At 43.4% G+C, this 13,847-nt stretch overlaps 1 protein-coding gene across 19 annotated transcripts in view; it reads left to right on the top strand.

The window, feature by feature from the left end:
• Nucleotides 1-13,847, top strand: part of ST6GAL1 (ST6 beta-galactoside alpha-2,6-sialyltransferase 1) — a 143,899-nt gene that overhangs the window by 58,945 nt on the left and 71,107 nt on the right. Inside the window, exon 3 of one of the 19 annotated variants that reach the window (XM_064275312.1) lies at nt 12,578-12,626. The exons of the other annotated variants lie outside the window; for them this stretch is intronic. The gene's annotated coding sequence lies outside the window, so the exon portion shown is untranslated. The remainder of the gene's footprint in view (nt 1-12,577; nt 12,627-13,847) is intronic. 19 annotated transcript variants of the gene reach the window in all.

Here is a 13,847-nt window from a genome sequence, read left to right as displayed (position 1 = left end):
TAGGCTAAGGCCTGAGCTATTGGTTGATTGCTTAGGTGAACCTGGCACTGTGCAGAGAGCATTAGTGCAAATGAGTCTCACAGCAGAAGGGCCGGGGTGGGTGAAGTAACAGGTGCGAGCCTCGGGTTGAAGAGTGACTGCTTGGCTCCCCAGGCCGGCCTCCCAGGTGGGGAGCTACTCAGGGCAGGGCTGAGTGCCTACCTGGGAAAGACTAGAGGCTCTGTGTGGTTATGTGTGGAAGGGAACAGGGCTGGGTGGAGGCAGGAGAAGAGCAGAGGCAGGAGGGAATCCAAAACAAACTTGCCTTCTCACCATGGCGCTGGCCTGAGAGAGTGTCTCGTGGCAGAGCCTGAGGGTGTAACAGGAGCTGGATCCAAGGATGAACTGGGAGCCAGCACCTGCATATGCAGGTCATTCTGTGCCACTGGGCCCTCTGCCGCTAGGGCTTATGTGCAGTAGCTGGGTATAGACACTGCAGCTTTGGGGTTGGTCAAGTCCAGGTTTAAATCCTGCCTCTGGCGCTTTAATTGTTAACTGTGTAGCACTGAGCAAAAAAATAATAGAGGTGTTGTTTCTATTAATCACTTACTAGTTGTGCGAGGTGGTTTTATGATCATTATCTCGTTTATTTCTCTTAAATGATACTGTTTTCTCATTTCTCTTAGTAGATACTGTTATCGTCCTAAAATCCCAGATAAGCAACGGAGGTTCAGAAAGGTTTAGTAAGTTACCCAACGTCATGTAGCCAGTAAATGGAGGAATCAAATAGTAGATCCAAGTATACCTCACCTCAACCTTTGTGTTACTGGCCCCAAATTTGCCTGATCTAAGAATCACCTGCAGCTCTTATTAAAAAGGAATTCCCAGGCCCTTCCTCAGATTTTGATTCAGCCTGGCTGGGGAACAATGGATATAACAGGCATCCCAGGTGATATTAGGATTTTGCCAGTTTAGGAAATGCTATATTGTACTTTCCTGCTAAGAAGATGTGACTCATGGTTGGTCTTCAGTAAATGTCAGCTGTGAGTATCATGACATGAATTGATTGAAAGTGTATCTTATAGTGAAAGGATTTAAAAACTCATTAGTCCTAGATTGACGAAGCGGCTGCAACGATGGGCTCAAGCATAAAGATTGTGAGAATGGCGCAGGACCAGGCAGTGTTTTCTTCTGTTGTGCATAGGGTCGTTATAAGTCAGAACCGACTTGATGGCACCTAACAACAGTCCTGGAACTAGATCTTAAAGGTAAAAGTCAAGAGGGGCTCCATTCTGGATCAATGAATCTACACTCTAAAACTCTAAACTCAGAATAGTCTGCAAATGGGATGAGCTGCTTTGAAAGGCCACTGTCACTTGTGGTCAAGCAAGTGGTAGTGCCATGTGTTGGGTGCGATGGTCGGCCTGTCCTTCCTCGAGGACCTAGGCTCAGTGTGTGCTCTCTACATGCATGCTGTGCTGAGCACTGAGAAGGTGGAGTGGACCAGTTATGCATAGGAAGGGAGAGTCTGGACTCTGGGAAGGAAATGAGGAAGGAGGGATGGCACCACCTCTGGAATACCTGCTCCAGCAGTCTTCCTCTGAAGCATCCAAACCTCTCAGTCATGCACCAGTGCCCTAAAGCACTTCGTTTTCCTCAGGGACTGATGGTTGGCAGGTGTCTTCCTGTCTCTGGCTGGCACCCCAGGTCTTTTTGTCTTTGTTTTGAAGTTCTCAACACCCTTCTTGTGGACGTATAAATTACCCAATGCACGTATGTAGGTGGTAATCTGTGTCCTCCCATCTCTGTTGACCCCCTTTGGAAATACATCTTTGAAGAAGTTTGAAGATGTTATCAGTTAGGTTAACATGAGGTCATACTAAAGTAACTGATAATATCTGTTTGGGTGGGTCCAAATTCTATATGACTAATATTCTTATAAAAGAGAAGAGACACAGAGACAGAGGAAGGACACCCCGTGAAGCTGTAGCTGCAAGCCAAGGAATTCCTAGCGCTACCAGAAACTAGGAGAGAGGCATGGAACAGATTCTCCCTCAAAGCCTCAGAAACAATCAACATGGCCAACACCCTAACCTTGACCTCAGCCTCTGTAACTGTGAGACAATGAATTTCCGTTGTCTAAAGCCATCCACTTTGTGGTATTTTGTTTCACAGCTCACTGACTAAATAATTTATTTACTATATTTATTGTTTACTGAGTCTTAGCCTCTGCTGGAGTTTAAAGCTCTAAGGGCATTGATCTGCATCTAGTTTATTCATGGTTGTCCTAAGCACTAAAAATTATGCTTAACACACAGCAAGTGATAACTATATATGTACTTTCAATGAGTAAACGTAGAATAAAAAATTTCTGTAGAGGTACCCAGTTCAAAAGTTTTTAAAAAGGTTTAGCTTGGAGCTTGGGGAAGATGTGGGCGGGAGCTGGCCACATGGATGTAGGTGTGTCTCTGTGTGATGGTAGCTGAATGTGTGAGGACCTAAGTCTGGACCCCTGGGGAAGTGAGCCTTTCACCTCTGACTGGAACTGGTGGCCAGAGGAAGCTGAGATGGGAGGGAGGAGGGAAGCAAGGAGGAGGCCTTGTAGTGTCATGGAGAGCCCTGAAGGGAAGGAATTTGAAGGAGACAGAGAGCAGCCTGGTTGAGGTGAGTACGGGAGGGGGATCCTTAGATTCTGTAATTAGAAAGCCAATTTCCGTGGAAGAGTAGGGGGGCTGACTTCAATTATATGAAGAACAAGTAAAAGTGGGAAAGCATAAGTAGGTCAGGCTACCTGGTGGCGGAGAGATTAAGTAGATTTTGAGGAAGTGACTAGATCTAGAGATGTGGTTCTTTTTTTTTTTTATATTAAGAAACATTTATCTTTTGGATGTGAGTGGTTGAGTGGGGTTGGGGACATGACACAACAAGCTAATAACATCCAGACTGGTTTATGAAACATGCTGCAAACTATGTCTGGTTTATGCCAAATAGTTTCTACTTGGCCCAAGCACCTATGTGATGTCTGGCCTATAGTACCTGACCCAAAGCACCGTGGCTTGGGTCGGGTGAACCTTAGTCCTTAAAGCCACATCTTTGCTTTTTAGAAAAGACTGTAAAGTCTTTTCTAGCAGATTCACCCAACGCAATGCGTTCTTTGATTTCTTGACTGGTATTTTCGCAGGCTTTAATTGCGGTGGATCCAAGTAAAATGAAATCCTTGACAACTTCAATATTTTCTCTGTTTATCATGGCGTTGCTAAATGGTCCAGTTGTGAGGAATTTTGTTTTCTTCCACAGTAAATATTTGTTGAATGACTATTAAATACCGTAGAATTTACTGATAGGTAGCTGTATCAACAACAAGTGGCAAAGAACATCTGATGTGGGGAGGGCTGGTGGCTTCTCTCTCCCTCATCAGCACATCCATAGCACTTCGAGCAGCCATATGTGGTCATATTTTGGTTTCTTCTTCACTGCACAGTGATTATGCCTTTAAGGTGTAAATTTTCAGACAACTAACTTGGATGAGGAATTAGACATATTTCCCAAGAGTTTTGTATGCATGTAAAGGACTATGACAGACAGATTGGCAAAGCTGGCAAAACAAGCGGTACAAGGTACTTGGCCAAGGGCAGCAGGAAGACCACTGGACTCACAGCCAGAGTCTGGGTGTTGAGCCAGCTTCACCTCACCTCACAAGTCTAGCCACCTCCATGGGAATTGAATTTAAATGATGTAAGTTCTTTTCTCTGGACTTCATAAAAAGGATGATGTCAAGAAAGGAAGGAAAAAAAGGAACTGTGACTTGCAAAACATATCAAGAACCAAAGATTTTCCTTTTTTTAAAGTGACATGCAAAGACTGCAGACTTAGTTCCCTGATGTTTGCAAATGGCATAATGTTCACAGATGTTCTGGGAGAAAGCAGAACTATTTAATTCTTAGTTTACTCCTGTTGTGTTTATTAGGTGCCATCAAGTCAGTTCTGACTCATAGCGGCCCTATTTCCAACAGAACAAAACACTGCCTGGTCCTGCACCATCCTCACAGTAGTCATTATGCTTGAGCCCCTTGTTGCAGCCACTGTGTCAGTCCATATCATTGAGGATCTTCCTCTTTTTTGCTGACCTTTGAATCTGGTTAATCTAGGTCGTAGAAATGCCCAGTGATGTCTTCCTCTCAGGAGAACCTTGAGAAATATTTATTTGTCGAAGGGATGCTTGGTTGGTTGGTTGAATGAATACTAGGGTCCTAAGAAAACTTGCAAATGTTTTTGCTGAACTTATCATTTAATTAGATGGCCTGAGCCCTGGTTACGAGCTGTGGCTGCTAACCAAAAGGTTGGCAGTTGAAATCCACCGGCTGCTCCTTGGAAACCCTATAGGGCAGTTCTATTCTGTCCTATAGGGTCGCTATGAGTTGGAATCGACTGGGTGGTAACGGGTTTGGCTTTTTTTTTGGTGGTGGGGGGAACAGTAGAAACTATACTTTGTGGAGAGCTACTGTATTGATTTCACTTTCACGGGAATAGCAGCCCCAGTGAGGGCTGAGCATCTCCCCTGCCAACTGTCACACACAGACTGGGGATCCTTAAGGTCTTTTGGAGAATGGGGGAAACTTAGGGGGAGACAAATACAATTGAAATTTCAAAAAGGATAAGAAAGTGATGACTGATCTAAAGTATAACAGCATCAGGCAAGGGTTGAAAGCAAGTTGCAAATGTGGTTTTGAGTACCTTGAAGAGGAAGTGGTATTTATAAGGCTAACCTATGCTCGCTGGAATGGTATTGCAGGACAGCACTTTGTGAGCACTGCAGCTCTACAGAGAAGCATAAAAACTAAGCGCTGGAGGCAGGAAGACCTGTGTTTGAATCCTGGGAGAATTCCTTGACTTCTCTGTACTTCAATTTCCTGATTCGTAAAGTGGAAATAATAGTATCGGTATCATGGAGTACTACAGAGAATAACTGAGATGGCCTTTGTAAAATGCATAATGCATGGTAGTACTCAATAAGTAATAACTATGTTACCTAAGGGGATTGTTGTCTTTGTATTGTTAGGTTTCGTTGAGTCGGTTCCAACTCATAGTGACCCTATGTACAACAGAACGAAACCCTGCCCTGTCCTGTGGCATCCAAGGACTGGTCCCTCCTGATAACATGCCCATCCTCACTTCTAAGGAGCAGTCTGGCTGTGCCTTCTTCTGGCAGTGCATGGTGTATTCAACATTCTTCGCCAACACCACAATCGAAATGCATTGCTTCTTCTTCAGTCTTCCTTATTCATTGTCCAGCTTTCACACGCATATGAGGTGATTGAAAATACCTTGGCTTGGGTCAGGCGCACCTTAGTCCTCAAGGTGACATCTTTGCTTTTAACACTTTAAAGAGGTGTTTTGCAACAGATTTGTCCAATGCAACACATTGTTTGACTTCTTCACTGCTGCTTCCTTGGGCGTTGATTGTGAATCCAAGTAAAGTGTAATCCTTGACAACTTCAATATTTTCCCCATTTGTTGTGATGTTGCTTATTGGTCCAGTTTTGAGGACTTTTGTTTGCTTTATGTTGAGGTATAATCTATACTGAAGGCTGTGGTCTTTAATCTTCATCAATAAGTGCTTCAAGTCCTCTTCGAATTCAGCAAGCAAGGTTGTGGCATCTGCATGCCTTGGGATTATTAATTATCATTTAATAAATGAATCCCTGCTGCTTCTCCTCACCCTGAGACATGAGTTAACATGCAAGATTAAAAGTCAGTACCTGCCGATACATTTTGTGCCCTTGAGATTTTCGATTTTGGCTTGGACAGCACAGTAGCTTTTCTCTGTCCATAATGTCTTATTACATCTTTCCCAACTGGCAGTCACATCAAGCCTCTTGTACCTTAATTTTAGGTGCTCTCTGTGGTGTCTGCACAATGAAATTTGTACAGGCACCATAGCCTATTAAGTTAGACTATCCCAAGCATGCCCTCAATGTCAAAACATTTTTGTGTGACACAGAAAGATATAGAACATTTACTTAATTTATGTTGATTGTCATGATAATTATACTTTGAACTCTTGCATCAGGGAATGAACATCTTATATTCTCAATGACTGAGGATTTATATTCTTGTAGACAAGATGGAACATGTGGCCTAGATGATGGTTTAATTAGTTTAAATATAATGCTTCTATAACTGTAACTCCCAGTTGCCATCAAGTTGACCACAACTCACGGAGACCCCTCTGTGTCAGAGTAGAACTGTGATCCATTGGCTTTTCAATGGCTGATTTTTCAGAAGTTGATTACCGTGCCTTCCTTTTGAGGTACCCCTGGGTGGACTTGAACCTCCAGTCTTTCACTTAGCAGCCAAGCACATTAACTGTTTGTACCGTCTAGGGACTCCATAATATAGCTAAAGGATGTGAATTTGTGTCAGTCAGGAGGATAGTGGCTTTCCTCAACTGTAACCCTTGTTTTAGAAGGATACACAGAGGGCTTGCTGATTATGTTTATGTATTATGTAAAGCCAGCAAGAGTAGCAAATATTGTGTATGTCAGGGTCAGGATTCACTGTAAACTTAACAGATTAGAAGAGGGACTGAGTGTAGAAAGATAAAATGCACCAGGATAAATGTAAAGACCTACCTGTGGGCTCTGAAATCTAATGGCACAAGTAAGGCAGGGGGAGGTGTTGCTAAAGATTAGGGCTTGCGAGAAAGGCTATTGAGTTTGAGTTCAGTGGGTGCTCAACTAAAATGAAAGTCATTAGCATGAAGCTACTAAAAACTAACCAGAAACTCTTAATATTTGCATCGTGAGAATGTAGTTATTCTCCTGTTTCTCTCTAGTTGGGCCACACCTGGAGAGCATACTTAGTTCTTTTAAGAATGATGTGGACAAATGGGAATAGGGCAAGAGGAGAGTGAACAGAAAGGTCAGGGGTTCCAGAAACCATGTTACCTAAGGAATGGTTCAAAGACTGGGAATGTTTAGCTTGAAGAAGAGAAGATTTAAGGAGGTATAATAATCTTCTGATACCTAAATGATTGTTTTATGGGAAAAAGCACAGAATTGTTTTATTGCCAGTGAAACAGGAAGACAGAAGAATCAATGTATTTTAATGGTGTTATTGAAGAATATTGACTATACCATGGACTGCCAGAAGAATGAAAAAATCTATCTTGAAGGAAGTACAGCCAGAATGCTCCTTAGAAGCGAGGGTGGTGAGACTTCATCTCTATGGACACGTCATCAAGAGAGACCTGGAGAAGGACATCATGCTTGGTAAAGTAGAAGGTAGCAAAAAAGAGGAAGATTCTCATCTCACTTACTTTGGACACGTTATCAAGACAGAGCAGTCCCAGGAGAACACCATGCTTGGTAAATTAGAGGGTCAGCAAAAAAGAGAGAGACCCTCAACAAGACGGATTGAAGCGGTGGCTGCAACAATGGACTGGAGCATACCAATGATTATGAGGATGGTGCAGGACCAGGCAAAGCTTCATGCTCTTGTACATAGGGTCAACATGAATCAGAGCCAACTCAATGACGTGTAACAACAACAACAGAGTAGAATTAGAACCAGCAGGGGGAGGAGTTCAGTTCAATGTAATTAAAATCTTTTTCATAATTCCTGTTTGTCTATGTGTGGGATGGGCTGATTTGCAAGAAGAGATTATCATCATTACAGGTGTGGGAGTAGTTTGCTGGCCATTTTTACTTATTTATTTTTTTGCTGGCCATTTTTTGTTCTTCTTGAGCAGAGAATTCAATTATCAGGTAGAGAAGTGGCCCGAGTGTTCACTAAGCTTCTTTCTAACTGCACTGCTGTGACTCTAGACCTTAGAGGGGCCTTAGGCCCCACTCATCATGTGCAAGAGCACCTGGAGAACACTGTTTGTGTCCGATGGGAGGGAGCAGTGTAAAAGGCTTGACTCTGTGCTTAGCCTAAGGTTTTAATCTTCCTTGGCTTGACTTAAGCAGAGAAAGCATACCAATTCTGAGAGCAGAAAAAACTTAGAATCCTAAACTGCCCACCAAGCAGTATTTACTATTTGAAAAATGGCAGCATAACAACAGGGCGTCCAGTTTGAGTGTATTCTGCCAAGGAATCTCAAGGACCCTCAGGACCCTAGATGTCCTTCCAGCACTATTTCAGCCATCCAAATCCTACATATCTTTAAGGTCTAGTCATGACCCTATTTCTTCCCAGGAAGCCCTCCCTAACCACCCTTATCTGTAGGGCTGGTCTTTTTCCTCTGTGCATAATAAGGAAAGAGCATGGGCTTTGGTGCTAGATGAGTTGAGTTTGAATCCTGGCTCCATGCTAGCTGCATGGCCTTGGGCAAATGGCTCATCGTCTTTTGGGATACCAATGGGTCTAGCCCTTTGAGAAGCCTTATGGGTACCATTCTACCATCTTCCTCATCTCCAGCTGACCTCCCATGTGGCCAAATTGATTCTGAGGATGGGAATCCAGTTCCTCAAACTGATTCCTTCACACCCTGCCGTGGTACCTGAGTATTCAACCATATATATCTTTTAAAATGGTGCACATAATACAAGACCATGGTCTGAAAAATCAGCAACGAACATTTGAGGCCTACTTGTTTTGGGAAGATAAAGGCAAATTAGATGTGGTCCTTGCTCTTAAGGTGCTCATAGTCCACTGTGTATCTGGGTCCCACGGTTTCCATTACTGGCAGGCACCTATGAGGTGACCCTTTACTAACTCCCTCCCATCCTACTCATCCCCTGGAATCCTTCCTGGGATGACAGAGGATGGCCATTTTCCTACCATATCTCACCCCCACCCTCCATGACACCTGGAGCTACCTGTGAGATGGCCCTCTGGCTTCAGGGTCTGGCTCCCCTATAGCACCCAGCCTGGGGAGGGAGTTCCTTTTGCAGAAACTTGATAAGTACCTGCAGTCAAGCTCAAAAAGGAATGCATTCCAAGGTCAGATTCCCTTGCCAGATCCTTGTAGGGACCCAATGGACACTGCTTAGCTGGCCCTGGGTCAGAGCATGTTCTTTGTTGGTTTACTCTCATTAACAGTCAATCTGACTCATTTATTACGTTGCCAAATCAACTCAATGGACTTGAGATTTAAAGAAAACATTTGTCTTACGGGGACTCTAATTATTTTATTAATTTTTTTTTGAAATTTTGTCATAGGGTCACCTTCTTTCATTTCGAACAAAATAGTCATTTCCTGTCCTTCTCTCTTGAGCATGTCAGGAGAGAGGAAGGGAAGATATAATGGTGACTAGAGAAGCTGGACGTGAAGCCAAACAGTGCTGCAGAGTTTCAGAGTGGTGTTTTGTTTTATTTCCTTCTGCTTTTCAGTTTGAGAATGCTACAGGGGATTTTGTGTGTGTATGTGTGTTTTAAACTATTTTAGAAAATAAAGGGGTCTAGTTTAGTAACTAGGAGTCTAAATTATTAAATTATTTTAGAAAATAAAGGGATCTAGTTTTTTTTTTTGGTTTAGTAACTAGGAGTCCTGGTGGTGCAGTGGTTAAGCACCAAGCTGCTAACAGAAAGGTCAGCAATTCGAACCCACCAGGAGAAAGATGTGGCAGTCTGCTTCTGTAAAGGTTACAGCCTTGGAAACCCTATAGGGCAGTTCTACTCTGTTTTATAGGGCCACTATGAATCGGAATAGGCTCGACAGCGATGAGTTTAATAACTACCATAAAGGCCTCACTTACACCTAGAAAAGAAAAGAAAAGAAAAGAAAAGAAAAGAAAAGGCTAGGCTTGGGGAATTAGATGTGTATCTTGGTTCTGTCACTTTCTAGTTATTTGGCCTTTGGAAAATCACTTAGCAAGTAGGAGCTTTAGTTTCCTCTCCTGTAAAACATCAACCCACAGAGTTACTCAGAAGATTCAAGATAAACTTAAAAGCACTTAGCACAGAGTTGGGACTAAGGATGTGATACCTATAATGAAGATGACGATAGTGATAAAAGTTGAATACTAGGCTTTCTACTGTCTGCATTGTCGCATACAGGTAGACGTGGTTGTGTGTCCTTACCATAGAATGTCTTTGTGGCCTGAACCACTTTCCATGTTCCTTATGTTCTGCATATTTCTGTGTGCTCACACCTGATTACCTTCTCCCTCAAATGTCAGGTCTAACACTAGAAGCCCAGAAGCAACACATGAACACATAGCACCTACTTACCTACTGGGCACATTTTTTTAAAACGGGGAGCTTGAAAGACAAAGAGAGAATTTCAGTAGTGCCTACGGCCCTAGTGGCCAAGTGGTTAACAGCTTGGCTGCTAACTGAGAGACTGGCAGTTTGAATCCACCAGCCGCTCCTTGGAAACCCTGTGGGGCAGTTCTACTCAGTCCTACAGGGTTGCTATGGGTTGGAATCGACTTGATGGCAATGGGTTTTTTGGTTTTATGAGTGTATGTAGGGGTCCCTGGGTGGCGCAAACAATTAAGTGTTTGACTACTAGCTGAAAGGTTGGCAGTTCAAACCCACCCAGAGGCACCTCGGAAGACAGCTCTGGAAATCTGCTTCTGAAAGATCACAGTCTTGAAAATCCTATGGAGCACAGTTCTCCTCTGACAAATATGGGGTTCCCATGAGTCAATCGGCTGGATAGCAACTAACAATAACAACAACATGAGTATGTGTGTGTGGGGGGGGGGCGCCTGGTGGTGAAAAGGTTAAGTGCTTGACTGCTAACCGGAAAGTTAGCAGTTCGAACTCACCCAGTGGGTCCACGGGAGAAAGACCTGGTGATCTGCTCCTGTAAAGATTACAGCCTAGAAAACCCTATAAGGCAATTCTGCTCTGTCACTTGGTGTTGCTGTGAGTCCGAGTTGACTCAGCTACACCCAGTAGCAACAACAACACATACATATGCATATACATACACATACGATTCGTAAATAGTTTTTTAAAATTTAAATCAGGATCCAAATAAGGTCTTTACATTGCTTTAGGTCGATATGATTTTTAAGACTTTCAAAATGTTTTATTAATCAACAGTGTCCTCAGGGCAGGGTATTTTCAACTTGGGCATGGGTTTTAGAACTAACCCTCGGGTGAGGTGTGGCTCCAGGGTGTCTATGTGCAGAGGCGCACACAGGCTGAGGTGCCCCTCTGGGCACGGGCTCATTTACTCCTATTGCTTACACTGCCCCGTCAGACACATCCACTTCCTGATCTTTTGTCTTTTCATTCTTAAAAGAAAATATAATATTTTCAGTTTCTTCACCTCTTTAAATATTTGCACACCAATCTGAAGGAGACACGTTCAGCTGTAGAAACTTGAGGTCTTCACTCAAGAAGCTTTGTGTATTCGCTTTTCTCAAGCAGAGCAGACAGAGCATTGTGTTTTTGATAAAGTAAGAATTTGCAATTTAGCTTCGTTAGAAATAACCTGGAAACCCTAGTAGTGTAGCGGTTAAGAGCTATGGCTGCTAACCAAAAGGTCGGCCGTTCAAATCTACCAGGCATAAATTGGATCTGATTTCAAAATTAAGAAGAGACATGCTATGACATGTAAAACCACATCCTGCCCACCCACGTGATGGTGTAGCTTTTGCGTGTTTCTTGCTTCCGGGCCTTGTGAGGAGGTAGGTAGAATGTCGGTGGTTAGGAGGTATTTCTAGTCTAAAAATAGGAACAGGGTGTTTTGAGACAAGAGGCCTCTGCTCCTCTGTGCACGTAGCTGAGGTTTATGTACTTGCCGCAGGTGGTAGTGAAGCTCCTAGGAGCTTACCGCATACACCCCTGAGTGGAGTAAGCTGGAGAACCTGAAGTAGCAAAGGCAGGAAGGCATGGGTGCTGCACGTTCAGGTGGGGGTCTAAACATGGGCCTCTCACAATGGTTCATATTGTAGTTGCTTCATCGTATGTCATATGCGATGCTTGCTTTGCATTAAATCCTATAACATTGCATGCTCGTTCATACCCTCTCGCCCTCCTCTCTTGCAAATGCATGTAAGAAGCCTCCTGGCCATCTTATCCATCTCCCCAACCCTCTCCTCCTTTTATTTCTCCCAACTAAGTCATGCCCTCCTCTTGGTCTCTGCTGCTTGTATCCACTTCCTCCACTACAAGTACTTTCCACTGTCAGCTGTTTGCAAGACCATCTCCACTGCTGCACTGTGAGCTCCATAAGCTTAATGCCTGGGCTGCAGAGGACACTTGGCATTGTGGTTGTTTGAGGGGATCAGTCCGCAGCACTGGCTTTGGCTGTGTTGCGGGAGCGTGTGAGGAGGAGGAGGCGTGTTCACGGGGAAGCGTTACTAGTGATGTGAGACACATGGAAAATGGTTAAATACCAGTACAAAATGGAAGGCGCGGGATGTCAGAGGAGGTAGGCAGGACCATCCAGCCTCCTCACTGACAATGATACTTCCTAGTCCTGACCTGTTCAGGTTTATCAAGCACTTTTACATGTATTCCTTTATGCGATAAACAGGGAGTCATAACCCTGTCTTTTGTAAATGACAAAACTATGGCTCAGAGAAGTGAGATGTCTTGCTAATGGTCACCCAGTTAGTAATGGTAGGACCAGGACTAGAGCCCAATCTTCTGATTCTAAACCTATCTCCCCTCTGCTCTTCCTCATCTGTTTCAGGTTGACACCATGGGCTTGGAAAGGAGAAGGGACTCCCCCAAAACCACAGGTGTGATTAAGGCCTTTGGACAATGCTGACACCTCACAGAGGAAGTGACCGTGTGGCCAGGGAGAGAGGAAGAAAGAACTGGCATTGAGCAGTTATTATGTTCTAAGCCAGTGCTATCCAAGGGAAATAGAAAGCCATAAATACGGGCCACATATGCAATTTTAGATTTTCTATTAGCCACGTTTAAATAGCAAAAAGAAACAAGTAAAATTAATTTTAACTAATTAAAAATATTTAGCCCAATAGACCCAAAATATTATTTTAACATATGATCAATGTAAGAATAATATATTATGAGATCTTTTACATTCTTTTTTTCATTCAAAGTATTTGATCTCCCCATACGTGTACTTCACATTTACATTCTGACTAGCCAACGTTTCAAGGGCTTTCAGTAGCCACGTGGCTAGTGGCTACTGTATTAAACAGCTCACCTCTAAGTGTTTTACAAATAGTACTTCATCTATTTCAACAACCATGTAAAGTATATCTTACAGTATTACCTAGTAGCTGAGAAAATGAAAACCACAGAGATGTGGCAAAGCCCCTGGTCACGAAGCTAGAAATTGACAGAGCTGGATTCTGACCCAGATCTGTCCTCTCAACTTCCTGCTGTGGCAGGCTGCCAACCTCAAGGAGGAAGTACGTGCTTGATTTGGGTTTGAAAGCATGGGAAGAATTGAATAGGTGGAAATGAGCAGCAGCCTAGATGATATGATATTACCCCTGAGGGCTTGAGCTGCTGCTGCTGATGTTGGTACTATTGGGTGTGGTGGGGAATGGGGCCTAGGGGGCAAAGGAGAGGTAGCCCATTTCCAAACTTTGGTAAGTTTGCTTCCTAGGTAGCTGACAGATTGGAGGGGAAGAAAGGGAGGCATTGTCTTCAAATGCATATGCCAAAGTTAAGGAAGTTCTCTCTTTAGGCAGGGAGCCTCTTTCAAGGGACAGGGGACCAATAATAATACTTGCCTCTTAGAATTTACGTGAATATTCAAGGTTATAACACTTATAGAGAGATCAGCCTTGACCGGGCAGAGGTGAGGGGCTGGCTAAAGGTGTTTTCCCTCCCCTGCGGTAAGGCAGGAAATGCTATAGAATAAAACCTGATTTATGCCTTTTAAGGGAAGACTTTTTTTTTGAAATTAATTGTTCTGGTGAAAATATACATGACAAAACATACACCACTTCAATAATTTCTACAGGCCCTGTTCAGTGACATTG

This window comes from Loxodonta africana, chromosome 1, assembly GCF_030014295.1.
Source record: "Loxodonta africana isolate mLoxAfr1 chromosome 1, mLoxAfr1.hap2, whole genome shotgun sequence".
NCBI lineage: Eukaryota > Metazoa > Chordata > Mammalia > Proboscidea > Elephantidae > Loxodonta > Loxodonta africana.
This window is presented reverse-complemented; position numbering and strand designations above follow the sequence as displayed.